Source organism: Pelobates fuscus, chromosome 7 (genome assembly GCF_036172605.1).
Source record: "Pelobates fuscus isolate aPelFus1 chromosome 7, aPelFus1.pri, whole genome shotgun sequence".
NCBI lineage: Eukaryota > Metazoa > Chordata > Amphibia > Anura > Pelobatidae > Pelobates > Pelobates fuscus.
In genome coordinates, this window is record NC_086323.1 from 23002615 (window position 1) to 23019474 (window position 16860).

Here is a 16860-nt window from a genome sequence, read left to right on the forward strand (position 1 = left end):
AGTGGACCCCAGGCTCGTGGCCTGAAGGTACCAGCCCTCACACTGATCCAGGGCCGAGGAGGCGCCAGGCCTACGAAGGCCTGCATGGCTGACCAGATAAGCCTCTTCAACTGCTCCTACACCCAGCTGCGTATAGGGATCGGATGATCGACCTGCAGGAGAGATGCAGCTGAATTGGCCTTACACGCAGTGGGGCTGTAATGCTTAAACCATACCTGGACTCTCCTAAACACACTTGCGCTTTACGTAACGTTTACCTTTTTGTTTATAACCGTTGCCAGGGGTTTAAAAATCTGCCGTATTATGCATTATTTTACAATATAACACGTGCACTGATCTCCTGTCACACTCTGGACACACATATAGTTTACCATGCACTGCATAGCCTTGTTTATATTTGAAATGTACATCTCAGGGTGTCCTTCTTTGTCACTCTTCTGCATACTCTTACCTGATCTGTACGTCCTGTTAACTCATCTAAACCAAACGAGAACATAAGCTGTCGAAATATCGATCTTATTACTTTAAATATGCAGCTGACAACACTGTTAAGCTGGAATGTACCTACATATTTAGATTTAATTACTTCTCATAACTAGTCTAGCAACGACAAGCGTAGATGGTTTTTCATTTGTTTTACATTTGTTTAATTCATTTAACTCTTGATGATACAATCGTTTAGTTAAAACTACCTTGATAACTGTTACTTTATGCGTGCTATTAACCTATTGAAAAGTTTGCTTAATATAAAATATAAGATGAGGCTGTCATTCGAAGGAGATGTACTACTGTGTTAAAGCAATCCCACTCTGTACAAATACTGTGCATCCCCTCTTCTTTATTCTGTACCCCATTTAACTCCTGCCTCAATAAAAGAAAGATTGACAAAAAAAAAAAATAAATAATAAATAAAACTGCCAAAAAAAAAAAAAAAAAAAAAAATATATATATATATATATATATATATATATATATATATATATATATATATATATATATATATATAAATAAATACATAAATAAAAGAAGGGGGAACTACATGTACATATGGGTGAATCACCTTTCAAGGCAGCTTACTGAAACTGCAACATGGACTTGGGTGATCCACAGCTAGGGAGATGGAGAAACCTAGGGCAAATCCGATTATGCCCAGACATAGAGGGTCAAATGTCTCGATACTTGCTAACCCCCCCCAGGCTCTTGCCGAGACAGACACCTGTACATAGTTCTCCCCACCCAGTTACCCCACTATACCCGATGTATTTGTTACCCATCCCTGGTTACACACCTACCCAACCGCATAAAGCACACACTACCACATGCGGCTCAGTTTAAGAGCGCGCACGGCTGTGGAGTCGCAACTGGAAATCCAAACACAGGGTCGTTTAGGAGTACAAACCCTCATATCTCACGGAGATATTTGAAGACAAATACAAATCTGCAAAGTAAGAGGCTCAAACCAGGTTATCCCGCCTCACAAATAGCTATCTGGCCCCACCAATATAAATGACACTTACGATATTATCTTTGAACACCAAAGGCCTTAACTCCCCACACAAAAGGAGATTGGCATTAGAAGAAGCGAAAAAACACAAATCCCACATCGCTTTCTTCCAAGAAACCCACTTTCAGTGGGGAAACCGCCCCAAATTCCACTCCGCAACGTTCCCCCACGATTATCACTCCTGCTACAAGAAAAAGAAACGAGGTGTTTCCATCCTCATCAGCAAAGCTGTGGCATTCTCATTAGTCAAAAAAGTGGGAGATAAACAAGGGAGATTCCTCTTGATACAATGCTACATTAATAATGAGCCTTATACTCTCCTTAACTTTTATGGCCCACACACAAATCAAACGGAATTTATGGACAATATTTTTGCCTTAACCAACAGATATAAATTTGGGGAACTCATTTTAGGAGGCGACACCAATTTCCTTTTAGACTGCTCATTAGATACAACATCAACCCACAAACTCACCTCTGCGTCAGCCCGCAAGCAAAATAAAACCACAACAGCGCTATGTAACCATATACTACAAAACAACTTTCTAGATCCCTGGAGAATCCTACATCCATTAGAACGAGACTACACCTTTCACTCCCCAGCTCACAATACCTATACAAGAATTGACAGATTTCTTCTACCGGCATTGACAATGCATAAGGTCCTCTCAGCCCAAATAGGCCTGATCACTTGGTCGGACCATGCACCGATCACGATCTCTTTAGAAGAACACTTCCCCTCTACAGGGAAAGGGTCATGGCGGCTAAATGACTGCCTCCTAACGGACCCCAAAATTAATGATCAAATAAAAGCGGACCTGATCTCCTACTTCCAAACAAACATGACCCCCGAAGTGAACATTTCCACTGTATGGCAAGCGCACAAAACGGTCATTAGAGGCCTGCTCATTAGAGCAGGTAGCTTCGCCAAAAAAGAACGACTTAGAGAATATACCGCTCTAATCTCAGACCTAACAACCCTTACTCACAAAAATAAAATGGCCCCAACACAATCCCTCCAACGCCAAATTCTGACACTACAAATCAAACTCCGCGACCTGGAACTACGAAAAACGACTTTTATGCTCAGACGCTATAAACATAACTTTTTCGTGCAAGGCAACAAAGCAGGGGCGCTCCTAGCAGCGCAGATAAAAACACGTGTCGCACACTCAAAGATAGCCTACTTATGTACGAGCTCCAAGCGAAAACTTACCGACCCACAGGATATAGTAGAGGCATTCGCCTCGTACTATAGTACCCTTTATAACCTTAAGGATGACCCTGGGATCACCCCACCCCAATCCCCCGCTATTCAGGCCTTTTTAGCCAAAGCAAACCTGCCCAAACTCACTCCTGCAGACATTAAGGCCCTATCTGCACCATTCACCATACAAGAAATAGAAAAAACTATTGCACAACTACCCAAACACAAAGCACCGGGCCCAGACGGATACACAAATCTCTATTACCAATCTTTTGCACCGATCCTCTCCCCACATATAGCTACACTGTTTAACCACTGCTTCTCTGAGGGATCGCTGCCACCTGAGATGTTGACAGCTCACATATCTATACTCCCAAAACCGGGAAAAGCGCCCACACACTGCCCTAATTTTCGGCCAATCTCCTTACTCAACACAGACACCAAACTCTATGCCAAGTTAATTGCGAACAGACTATCCGAAATCCTCCCTACACTAATCCATAACGACCAATCTGGCTTTGTTAAAACAAGACAGGGCTCGGACAACACCAGGAAAATTTTGAATATCCTTGCCCATACGAACATCCACCAAACCAAGGGTCTTCTCCTGGCACTAGATGCCGAGAAGGCCTTTGATAGGCTCAACTGGGATTATATGCAGCATGTCCTGCAATCGTTTGGTTTCACCCTACCAATCATATCGGGCATAATGGCTCTGTACAATAACCCCACAGCACAGGTGGCAAACGCCGGGTTCATATCCACGCCTCTTAACATCACCAATGGAACTAGGCAGGCCTGCCCCATCTCTCCCCTGTTGTTCGTCCTCTCCCTGGAACCCCTGGCACACATCATCAGGCACCACCCAAATATTAAAGGAATGTCGATAGGTTCCACCGAATACAAACTCTCTATGTTTGCGGACGATATTCTCCTAACACTAAGTGATGTACCAACATCCCTACCAACACTAATACAACTATTAGACACATATGGCACACTCGCATACTACAAACTAAACCAATCTAAAACACAAGCCCTACCTATAGGTCTACCACACTCTTTGATCCAAGACCTCACTCAAACATATACCTTCGACTGGAGAAAGGATCACATTACCTACTTAGGGATCAAAATAGCGCCTACAACTACCAACCACTGCTCCCTCTTTGTAAGTCGATATGCCTCCAATGGAAGCCAGTCAAACTGTCTTGGTTAGGTAGAATAAACACCATTAAAATGACCCTACTCCCAAAATTGCTCTATGTATTCCGCCTCTTGCAACTGAAGGCTCCACTCGCATTCTTTAAAAAGCTCCAACAGACCCTATCCTCATACATCTGGGAATCTCGTAAACCCAGACTAGCCCGCCGCCTCCTACAACAACGCACTGCAGATGGAGGTGTAGGCCTACCGGATTTATACAGTTACTACAAAGCGGCTATCTTAGAAACCGCGGTTAAATTACACACACCCAAAGGTGTATTCCAATGGGTAGATATGGAAACAACCCAAGCAGGCTCAACGCCTCTAACAGATATCTTATGGACTCCAAAGTCGCTTCGCCCCACAAAAGGGAACCTTTTCCCGACCACATTGCTCACCATCTCTCAGTGGGACATGTTACGGCGCACACAGAATGCCACACACAAATTCCACCCCCGCACTCCTTTGACAGCCTTGAGGGCAATATCACCCTGGCTCTCAATGAAGTCCTGGACGAAACTGGGTATCACTTCAATGGACCAAATTTTACAGAACAGCACTATCAAACCATTCCCAGATTTACAGAGGGAATTTCAGTTGTCCAACTCCTCAATCTTTCCCTACATGCAACTCCAGAGCGTGATCCCATCCCATGTAGCACATACACCAGCGGCTAACAGCATGGGTTCCAAAGAAATAGATCTGCTGTATGACAGATGTTGGCAAACACCAACTAAACCCAAAACCCTTGCGCTATGTTATCATACTCTCTTAAAATCGATGCCACCACACACTCCTGCTTATGTCACCCAATGGCTCTCAGACGAGGGAACACTGCTAACTGATGTAGAAATACTTGCATCCACGCAGGCACTGAAAGGCCTCACACAATGCCACTCACACATTGAAGCCCACAAAAAACTGATCTACAGGTGGTATCTAACACCCCAAAAGCTACACACGATATACAGAACCGTCCCACCACATTGTTGGAGGTGTAGCGCGGCGACGGGTACAATGCTGCATATATGGTGGACATATCCACGGATCAGACCCCTCTGGAAGGCGGCACAAAATGTACTAGAGTCCATAGACATCACAACACCTCCCTTAGACATACACACGGGATTATTCCTTTCATTCCCAAGAATGACCCCAAAACATGTCAAACGCAAGTTGGCTTTAATCATACTAGCAGTAAGGAATCTTATCGCAACTCAGTGGAAACAACCCCAATGCCCGTCTAAATCCCAACTCCTAACCAAAATACACCAATATTATACTTACGAATATATGTCCATTACCACTGCCCCACAAAGAATAGCCTTCCAAGTTTCATGGGCACAATGGACAAGCCTTTGGGAGAAACAGTTGGACGGCCATATATAAGCACAACAACAGCATTATATCGCCGACACCCATTAAGCATACACTGATCAGTCCGATACATAGGAGTGTGAATGTAACTAGATGTGAGGTACACGCTGTAATTCTACAATGCTATTATTGACTGAATTTATGGGACATGCAGAACAGGAGTGCCGGATGTATTAGATAGCCTCATGTGAAAGAGCATACGGTTATTGGTACTTGCGAGCTGCGACTCGAGACTGTTTATGTGGAAAAATATGTATACCCCCTACCCCCCTTCCCCTTTTCCTTCTGTACCCTTCCCCATCACCCATGTTTATGCACATACAACAAAATAAACAAAACTTAAATCTGAAAAATATTAGAAAATGGCTTAAGACTGAATTAAAGTACAGTGCCAGGTGACACCTAATACTATAACCACTTCAATTAAATGAAGCAGTTACAGTGCCTACAGTGTCCCTTTAAGATGCATACATTTTTAAAGGATCACTATAGGGTCAGGAACACAAACATGTATTCCTAAACCTATAGTGTTAAAACCACCATCTTGCCCCTGATGCCTCCATAAATATAGCAACATCTTACTGTATTCAAGTCAGAAGCAGTAGATCTACATGCTGTTTGCCTAGAAAAACAAACAGTCTGCTGACATCATCAAAAGTGGTAGCCTGATCCAATCACAGTGCTTCCCCATAGGATTGGCTGAGACTGTCAAGGAGGCAGATCAGGGGCAGAGCCAGCATGATTCAAACACAGCCCTGGCCAATCAGCATCTCCTCATAGAGATGAATTGAATCAATGAATCTCTATGAGGAAAGTTCAGTGTCTGCATGCAGAGGGAGGAGATACTGAATGTTTTAGATGCATTTTAGGCAGCCATGACCCAGGAATGATCTCTAACAGCCATCTGAGGAGTGTCCAGTGAAGTTATCACTAGGCTGAAATGTAAACACTGCATTTTCTCTGAAAAGACAGTGTTTACAGCAAAAAGCCTGAAGGGAATGTTTCTACTCACCAGAACAAATTCAATAAGCTGTAGTTGTTCTGGTGACTATAGTGTCCCTTTAAATGCTCATATCTTTACCAATGAAATGTTTAAACATAAATAAAAGCAATATTAATATTAATATTAATACACGCCAAGGAAGTATTATATCAAACTTTAGATTCTGTAATGTCACTGAAAACCCCGTAAAACTTTCTGTATAATCCAGTAATGGGTTCTTAGACCATAAATCTTGCATTTACTGATAATGACATATGCATATATATCTATAACAGCACTTAATTCAAGTGCCATTTTATTCAGTACAAATTGTATTTATGAGCACCAGGCTTAATGGGATGCATTCCAAAATTTTATTCAAGGACTTTTTGCTTAGGACAAATTATGTCTCAAGCTGCAGTTAGAAACGTATATAGCTGCTTATTCCCAGCTTGAACAGAGATACAAATCATACAATATTAACTTTCTAAAGCCAAAGGGGTGTTGGTGAGAAGTAGGGGGTGGATGGATGGATTGAGTGACTTCCTAAATGGTGCACATCTTTATGCTTCACTACCAATCATGTTGCAGGTAAATCAAAATCTACTTAATCATCTAAAGGCTGAGGCAAATTAATTCATGATAAATGCTGCAACAAAATAGTAGAAATACATATTGATAGTTACAAAGTTACTAAAGAACATTAGAGATAAAAAAAAATAAAAAGTAAATGCTGGAGGAACGTCAGAGAAGGTTGATCAAAATCGACACCAAGAGTTATGATAGTAATGAGTGTATGCCTTTTGCATCCATACTTGAAAACTCCATGAAATTAGAAAAAACAGGCAGAACCCCGATATGACAAATATATTTGGCAAATAAAATCTGCTTTTGAGATATGTATGTATCAACACTGGCCAACAGATTGAAAAGTCCTGTTAGAGAAACACTATTAAGACATCCTAATAGCAAAAAGCACGTGATATCGCTATGAGGATTTCCAATAGACAAGAAAATGTCTTGTTTACTGGAGGTACGCAGAACCTCTACGTTACTATCAAGTCCAGGGCGATATCGCCACCCCACAATACTCGGGGAGAACTGATATGTGGATGGGTGTCTGCAGAAAAAGGTCATACGAGTAAATGCAAAGTCCCGGATTTTTTGCACAGAGCCATCCACACACACAGAAAGATAGACTCTCCATCCTGACACCTGCTCTAGACTATAAAGTATTAATATCCCAAATCAATGTTTGTTAGACATTCTGTCTGTAACCCAAGGCAATGGTTTTAAACCTGTGCCTCAACCTAGCTCAAAATGAGCTCTGAACACAATGGACGTCATGTATGAAAACTGCCGCATTTGCTTCCACTTGTGTGTCCGTTACGTGCGCGTTTACCATTTTCTTACATATAGAAATGCTAATCTACCCTTCACACATTGGTGACTTTTTATTTCACACAACAAAATAATCCATCGTTCTGTTACTTTATATTACTTTTTTATGAGATCACCATTACATCCACAAATAAGTCAAATTATTATTAGTAGTATTTGCAATTTGAAAGATTTTTATTTCTTAAACAATAAAGAAGAAGCTTATTAAAAGGGTTTACCGGTTACAACAATACTGCTACTCTAACAGTAGTGGACAATTACTTAGGAAAGAAAAAGGCACTTCTACATCGTTTTTTTGTTTTTGTTTTGTTTTTTATGTTTAATAGACTGGAAGCAACAAGTTTGTGAACAAGAAAAACAAAAAATTTAACAGGAAAAAAAAATGACAAGAGATTTCAAATCTCTCACCTTCCCCCATCAATACTTCCCCCAACCCCACTCACTCTATGCTCACTCGAACCAGCTATGACAGAAGAGGTTTCCAGTCTGGTCTGCTCCTCACGCCCCACCACCTATTCCCTCACATCTTATTCATGCTCTGTCTCCTTCTCCTCTGGCCCATTTCTGTCATCCTTCAAGCAGGTGACTGTAACCCCAAGTCTAAAAAAGCCCAACCTTGACCCCAAATACCCAATTAACCACCAAGATCCTTGAGAGAGTTGTGTATGTGGCATTAACTAACTTCCCTGAATCCAACTCGCTGACTCACTTCAGTCTGGATTCTGTGCTCGTCACTCTATCGAAATGGCCCTGACCAAAGTATTCCATGATTTGATTGCTGCATAATCTGGTGGTCACTACTCTATCCTAATTCTCCTGGACCGTTCTGCTGCTTTCGACACTTTTGATCATCAACAACTTCTATATTTCCTCTCCTAATCTCTCGCAGTGACTTGTTTCTCTCTCGTCTCTAAGCTATTTCTAACAGGATGGCTGTTCACTTCCTTAAAGGGACACTATAGTCACCAGAACAAGTGCAGCTTATTGAATTTGTTCTGGTGAGTAGAATCATTACCTTCAGGCTTTTTGCTGTAAACACTGTCTTTTGAGAGAAAATGCAGTGTTTACATTACAGCCTAGTGATAACTTCACTGGCCACTCCTCAGATGGCTGTTAGAGATCCTTCCTGGGTCATAGCTGCCTAAAATGCATCTAAACATTCAGTATCTCCTCCCTCTGCATGCAGACACTGAACTTTCCTCATAGAGATTCATTGATTCAATTCATCTCTATGAGGAGATGCTGATTGGCCAGGGCTGTGTTTGAATCATGCTGGCTCTGTCCCCGTCTCCCTCTAATGTCAATGGCACTACCATAAGTTCTATCTCGCAGGCCCGCTAACTAGGTGTTTTCTTCAACCTCTCATGTCTAGTTGCTTGCCAAATCCTGCCACTTCTATCTCAAAAACATAGCACACATCTTCACATCTCACCCACCTACACACAGCATAGACCCTATGCACTCTACACACACACACACACACACACACACACACACACACACTGCCCCCCACACACACAGCCTCCATCACAAACACACTCACACACTGCCACTAACACAGTTCCTCTCACACACAACGTAGAATAGAAAAAATATTTTATTTGTATTTTTTTTATCCACCTTGCAATATAAAATTGGCTACTGCAGCACTGGTGGGTGATAAGAAAATGTTACCATAAACAAAGATACAAAAGTGGGTGGTAAGTATTAAAAGGTTACTACCCCTGCTCTAGAAAGTAAGCTCATTTGAACAGGGTCCTCAAACCTCTCTGTTCCTGTGCTTCCAACTCATCTGGTTACAAATATGTGTCTGTTAGTCCAGCCATTGAACAGCCCTGCAGAACTTGTTGGCGCTTTATAACTATTATTAACAATAAATATTTTGGCTCAAATAAGGGAATAAGTAGCCAAAATAGGAAAAAGCAGAACTGGACAGAAGATAGGTGCCCCTCTTACATCCAGGACAGTCTCCCCTTCTCCCCTGTATATGCAGTACATTCAATGAGCACCAAAAAGATATCAAGCCCTAAATAATGAATGTACTTACAGGTCATAGCATGGAGGTAGAAGTCAGGCTACAAGGGCAGATCACAAGTAGTCAGTCACTCCTCATTTTGCCTTAGTAGTACATATGTGACGGTTGCTACAGACTCTGTTTAATTCTGTCTTGTTGCCTTGGAGGTGGCTTTTGCTTTCCCCTGCTGGATAATCAAAGATAACATTCAGATTAACATTTAACAGCAGTGTTTGTTTTTGTCTGATCCTGTCATACGCTCATAAAATAATGGGTAACATTTTGGAACTGCTCAAGCTATCGAATTGGTAATCTGTTAAATAAAATGTATTCCGGTCTACACATTTGTTACAGGAAGTACAATGAAGGTGCTAAAACACTATCCCATGTAGGATTGCCAAACCGGTCTGCTTTGCTGGATACACATTGGGGCAGTGCATGAAATGTGATGCCCTGTACTATGCATTGCAGAATTCCTCTGTGATCATTTTCTTATGGCAATATTTACTTTACTTATACTGTGGGGCATAAAATGTGTGTCCAGTGGAAATGGGAATTTCTAATTCCAGTTGATAAACACCCAACTTCAGCCCATAAATAAAGATATGTTTTGAAAAAAGTTCATTATTATTATTATTATTATTATTATTATTATTATTATTAAAAAGATAGCATTAGGGATTAAAGTGTATTTTATTATTATTTGCCGTTTCGTTCAGGTGTGATTTGAGCAAAATAACTAACTCATATAATATTTGTCTTACCTAGAATGTGGGGGTAAAGTGTATTTTATTATTTAGAGTTAGTTATTTTGCCACTTAATCACACCTGAACGAAACGGCAAATAATAAAATACACTTTTACCGTATTAGGGACATATCTATATCATGTAGTGTTTCATGCCACTGGTAGGCTCATCACATGTATCCTATGCCATTAAATCACGCCATAACACATCAATCAGCTCATCTACAGCTCATTAACTCTCACTCCCAAAGATGGTCTTTTAAAATAAATACATTTTATACTGGGAGGAAGATTATCAGCGGCTATAACATAAAGTCCATTCAGGTTTACCTAAGAAAAAAAAAAAGAGACAAGTAGCTCTTACATACCTTATTTAAAGCAAGACAAACACAAGTAAGGACCTGGGATAGAATAATAATAATAATAATAATAATAATAATAATAATAATAATAATATAAATTGTACTAGTTGTGGCCTGCACAGATACCTGAAATGAATCCTGATATACCTGCTCAGGTGATGCTAACTGTAACTGCAGTCAGTCTAGGTATGGGGGACTACAATTCCCATCATGTCGTGGGTGGCTGAGGATGATGGGAATGATGGCGTTATTCCCGCCTACAGACTGGTGTCAGCGGGGTATCCTCTTTGGCCTACTCTCTGTTGCTTTCCTTACATGGTGGTGGGGTCTGCATTGCCCCCAGGTCAGGCGGGCTTACCCGTGCAGGATCCCGGGGACTGGGTGTACTCGAGGCCCCGGCTTGCGGGATGTAGCAGGCCTCGGCCTCCACCCACAGCGGGGCGGACGGGCTGACACCACAGGGACCGGTAAATCCGTTATACCCTCGGCTGAGACCCGAGTCTGGGACACAGACAGCCCGATCAGAGACAGGATGGGGAGTAACCAGGGGATGGGCCATACAGCGGTCCACAACCGGCAGGAAATGGGTTAATCAGGCCCTCCATGGCTGCCAATCATACTATATTGTTTATATTTATTAAATGTATGGGACATGCCTCCCTTTCTACATTCTCAGCACTTCATTTATATCTCTACACCATGAATTGCAAAATGAACACTAACCAAGTGTCCCTGTTTAGGACACACAGTCCCTCTTTAGGGTTTGTAACATTAACACTAACCAAGTGTCCCTGTTTAGGACACACAGTCCCTCTTTAGGGTTTGTAACATTAATACTAACCAAGTGTCCCTGTTTAGGACACACAGTCCCTCTTTAGAGTTTGTAAAATTAACACTAACCAAGTGTCCCTGTTTAGGACACACAGTCCAACATGGAATGGCATTATTTTCCTCATTTAATATAAATACTTTCAGTGTGGGTGAAACATAATTTAACCGTGCACAAAATTGTATGCTTGCATAATTTGCACTAGTTATTTCAATACTCCTGGAAAACATGTTATTTTTTGCCATGTTTAAAAGCTGTGGTTAAGCCATTCGAGACATTATTTTAAGCTCAAAAATACACAGTAAAAAGGTTAGCAACACTATGAGATTGTACGAGTATAAATCACAGAAACACAGCCAGCAGGCAGGAAAGTCAGAGCAATATAAGGTCTGGACATCAGAAATTGGTTAACACATGACATTTCAGAAACAATACTGTAATTGATCTTTAAGTCCTGTCATTTAAAATGTCCTTTCTAAGAACTTTGAGACGTTGGTTGCTGTGCTAAGGTCAGGCTGCCAGATTTACAAATTAAATATCGACAAAGCCCACTTGAGATGCAGAAGTATTTGCAGATCGTAGATTCTGTCACTGAAAAATAAATACACTTTAGGCTCAAAGGCGAATTTTAGATGGTGGGGGCTGAAGGTGACTTTTTCGCCACCGGAAGAAATTAATATTTTAGATGTGTGATGACAAAGTCTTGCTATTCCTTAGTGAGAATATGATGAAAACTACTGTGGATGGCACTGGAAAAATGAATTCCATTGGTGCACGGCTCACACTATAGGGACATTTATAAGAAATATTTCAAGTAAAAAAAGTTGTAAACGTGGAGCAATTACCATGGCTATGCTGGTTCCCATGGTGATTGCTTTCTACTTTTTATTTAGGAACACCAGCTATGAATCTAAACTATCTCCATGTCTAAAGCTTTTGTTCAAAATGTTGGCATTCCAAATGAAGCTCCAAATAGCCACAACTTTTAGAGCAACTCAGAGCTCGGTATAGTGGATGGTATAATTTTTTCATTTTCAAATGGATCTATATAAAAAGAATAGTCCATGTCTTCATAATCAGATAGATGGGATCATATATATTGAGGAAATAGGCATACGGAGGTGGTGTTTAGTATTAAAGGGACACTGTTGACACTTTAACAACTTTTTTTTATAGAAGTTGTTATTGTGCCTGCAGTCCTACCCCCCTCCCCACCGCTCCTCCCAAAAACAGAAGACTCGGCTCTGGAGAAAAAAGCGAATCAGTAATTTTCTTTTAATTTAATTCACTTTTTTTATTATACCCAGGGGTATTACCCTGTTATGTTGCTTTGGGAGGGGGTGGATTACCCTGTTATGTTGCTTTGGAAACCCCTTGCAGGGGCTGTTGCATAAATGCATAAAAGGCAGTGTGCGGCTTTCAATAAATGAGTTCACCCCAGCATTCAGTCTCGGCTAATGTCATTGGGGGAACACTATACCTGCTATATATATATATATATATATATGCTTTGTATTATCGCTATTGGGAAACTCTGCTTGGGATTACTACAGCATCACTCACACTAGGGGGAAAAGAATATCTCTGGCGGCGAAACCCTTGTTCCTACCTGGGTGTCCGCCACAAAGTGCTTTCCAATTTCACAACAAACTAGGAAAAAAATCCTTCTTGATCCAAAATGGCAGTCAGATTGATACCGGAGAAACTGACGGAAGCGAAGCACAGAGAGATGGACACAGGTTTCTTCAGGAAGGAAGAGATTCTTTATTGGATCACCGATCGGGACTCAGAGGGACTAACGTCACCAAAATACAGCAAGTTCTGAGCCCCGGACAATAGTGCAGGCTCCTTATATAGGCACATAACTCCTCCCATATTAAGCTCCACCCGCACATTCTCTTAACCAATCAATACAAATAAGAATTAACTTCCTGTTTGACCGCATGGCTTGTCCAGCACAATGGAGGAGGGGGAATACTACATCCTGTATTCTTGCACATGCTCCGTACACTACTGATCGTATCTTGCCTCGTGCAACCAACTGATCGATACGTCAGCATATGCACGTACACATGCCACGTGGTAATCTCGGCCTACTAAATTTATTTTTACCGAGATTCCACCACATTCCCCCCTTTGATGCCTCTTGATATTTCACAATTACTTGAGGCATCACTTAACCTTGGTTTGCATACACCGCAAGTTACCTTGAACCAGACCAGACTTATCTTATGATGTGAATCTTCAACACTCATCTTCCTGCATTGGTTCTCCCTGATCTAGAGCCTTATACTTATAAATCGCCATTATCTGTGCAGCAGCCTTCCTCTCTGCTATATTTTCTATCAGGCTTTGCACAGACCTAACTACTAAGGGTATAAGACACGGCAGGAGTAGACACAACATTAAAATCAGTAGGACTCCACCTACCACTGCCTTAAGCCCTCCAAACCACTCATACCAGCTACCAAACCAACTACTTGGATTATACCCTTTCCATACCTGAGTAGGCACATGCGCTAGTTTAACCATATGGCTAGTAAGCTCAGCTATTGCTTGCCCTTCGTCATCTATTTGAAGACAGCAATTGCTCAGGTTAAACTTCCCACATACACCTCCCTCTACTGCCAAAAGGTAATCCAAGGCTAATCTATTTTGGTAGACTGCTGTCCTCATCCTGGTGTTATGCTTCGCTAGAAGATTGAGCGCTTGTGATGTTTCGTTAGTAATAATCTCAACCACCGCCTGTAATCTTATAATTCGGTTGAGCATATAAATAGGGGTTCTATAACCAAAGGTACCATCTTCTGCCCACGTGGCTGGCCCATAATAATCTATGATACGCTGGGGAGGCCATTCATCATCTTCCCAGGCGCCTATCTCTATGGGCCCCCTTTTCTTCCTATGATTCACATCATACACTTTAACACCTAAAGTCTCACCTGTTTCAATCGGTAACAAGAAGAAGGATGGTTTGAGCATACCCAACACACATGCCCCTTCCCAGTCCTGTGGCAACTCCGAATAGGCTTTCTTACCACAGATCCAGTATAAATTTGCTGGGGCTCTCCAGGTAGATGTGATGGATAGGTCAAACCACACATCCTTTAAATTGGCGTATCTAGCAAACGGGTTAGATGGTTCTGAGACATTTGAAGCCGACCACCAAGTTGTATTCTTTGTATCATCATCATAAGCTTTTTGCCCTAGACAAGTTAATTCTCCTACAGAAGTATCATACATTATTCCTTTCCTTGCTATGCAAACATAACCTATGATGGAGGTTTTTAATCTCCACTCAGATTTACCTCTAACACTCATATGATAATCGGCTTGTGTAGATATTAGTTGGTCAACTGCCTCAGAACCGGACATTACCTCCTTTGCTTCCCAAGGCCATTGGTCTCCCATGTTAGTACCTCCACACACATAGCAGTTGGTAACATTAAGACTACCGGCAATACTTTCGGCTAAATCAATAAACAGGTTTTTAGCATTATGGGGGATCTTATTATCTATACTCATCTCTTCATAAAAGGAATGGTATACTTGATGAGTTTGGGAGGATACTGTATCAGTCTCTATCCCTATAAATAATACTGTCCCAGGATCTAAACCCGTCCCGTATATTTGAAACCCAAATAAATTGCCATATTTGTCTAAGAACTTATCGGGGTTATTTATAAGTATATGGATGGGATTACATTCTATAGACTTACAATATGGGCTAGTCGGCAACTTAGTCACTATCATGTCTTTGTCTACTGTCTGTCCCCAAGTCGCCCACCCCACACAAGACCAATATGGGCAAAAGTTATAGTCTTTATTTGGGCATCTAGGACTCACATATTTATTTTTACTACTGGGACAAATATATTTATCATTAGACCCATACGTCCTCTCCCATCTAAGATCCCCACATACATTCCACGGCTTTCTACCACTCGATATCGCTTTACACGCATCAAATAGCAGAACACCCGAAGAATGTACGGATTCTAACACCGTCTTATTAATTAGGGTCCCCTGAGGATCTCCATTCCTGAGAGTCAACCAAATTGTACGAGGTTGATACTCCGGACTGAAGCACTTAGGTTCTCCTACTCCTAAATGGCACACACTATAGTCTATATTTAGGTATCTACATCTCGATACATCTCCTTTACACTCGTATTGTGAATGCCAAATTAGGGTTTGGGAAATATGGTTACCTGTTCTCGTAGTCTTAATGCATACCTCACAGCTAGGAGTGTCGGTACCTCTACCTTCCTGAATATAAAAACACACATAAATAAACACTATCAAAAACACATCTTTCGCCGTCATCCTCAGTCTTCGTCCGTGCGAAGGCACCTCAGCTTCCAGGATGTAAGGGCTGCAGGGAATGGAGTTCTGCTCGTCTTCACAGGAGTCCCTTCGAGACTTTCCCTGGCTTATAAACTATACGTCGGTGGGCGGACAGGCTTTATTATGGCCTTCTCACTCACGCACCAAATCCCAAAATTAATAAAATTTGTAATCCACAATAATTCCTCGTTACTCCGACTGAGTAGTGCGTTTTAACCGGATCTTGCAGGGATTCTCTGGATCTGCTGTAACTTGCCAAGAATCGACTGCTGCTGGTTTAACCCTGGAGTGATGTATTCACGGAGTCACTTCGGCTACTTTTATCGCTGTAGGGGTAGACAAAAGAACAACATAAGGACCTCTCCACTTGGGCCCTAACGGTACATTATTCCACTCTTTAATCCACACTTGATCTCCTGGATGATAACTATGAACAGGGGGATAAATATTCACAGGTAATCTATCTTGTACCCATTTCTGTACCTCCTCCATAGTCTTACCCAACTCTACAACCTGCTGCCGGGTAATTCCTTCTCCCAACTGACTCAAATCCCCCCTTAAGTTACCAAGTACGGGAGGTGGTCGCCCATACATGATTTCAAAAGGAGAGAGGCCCATCCTTCTGGTAGGGGTACTGCGGATTCGCAATAGAGCTATGGGCAAGAGAACGTTCCACTTAAGTTGGGTTTCCTGGCACATTTTAGCCAACTGGTTCTTAATAGTTCTATTCATTCTCTCTACCTTACCAGAACTCTGGGGTCTATATGCTGTATGAAGCCTCCACTTTATACCAAGCATATGAGTCAGTTGTTGTAGGCACTGATGAACAAAAGCTGGACCATTGTCCGATCCTATAGAACAGGGTAGTCCATATCGGGGTATTA

At 41.6% G+C, this 16860-nt stretch overlaps 1 protein-coding gene across 4 annotated transcripts in view; it reads right to left on the reverse strand.

The window, feature by feature from the left end:
* The window catches only part of SPATA6 (spermatogenesis associated 6), a 41856-nt gene extending 30511 nt beyond the window's left edge, over window positions 1-11345 (reverse strand). For 2 of the 4 annotated variants that reach the window (XM_063427787.1, XM_063427783.1), the window contains exons 1-2: window positions 11159-11345; window positions 9725-9878 (exon numbers count right to left, since the gene is read on the reverse strand). The gene's annotated coding sequence lies outside the window, so the exon portion shown is untranslated. Of the gene's footprint in view, window positions 1-9724; window positions 9879-11115 lie in introns of all 4 variants that reach the window. The other 2 variants (XM_063427784.1, XM_063427785.1) reach the window with 2 other exon arrangements.
* Window positions 11346-16860: the final 5515 nt, after the last annotated feature.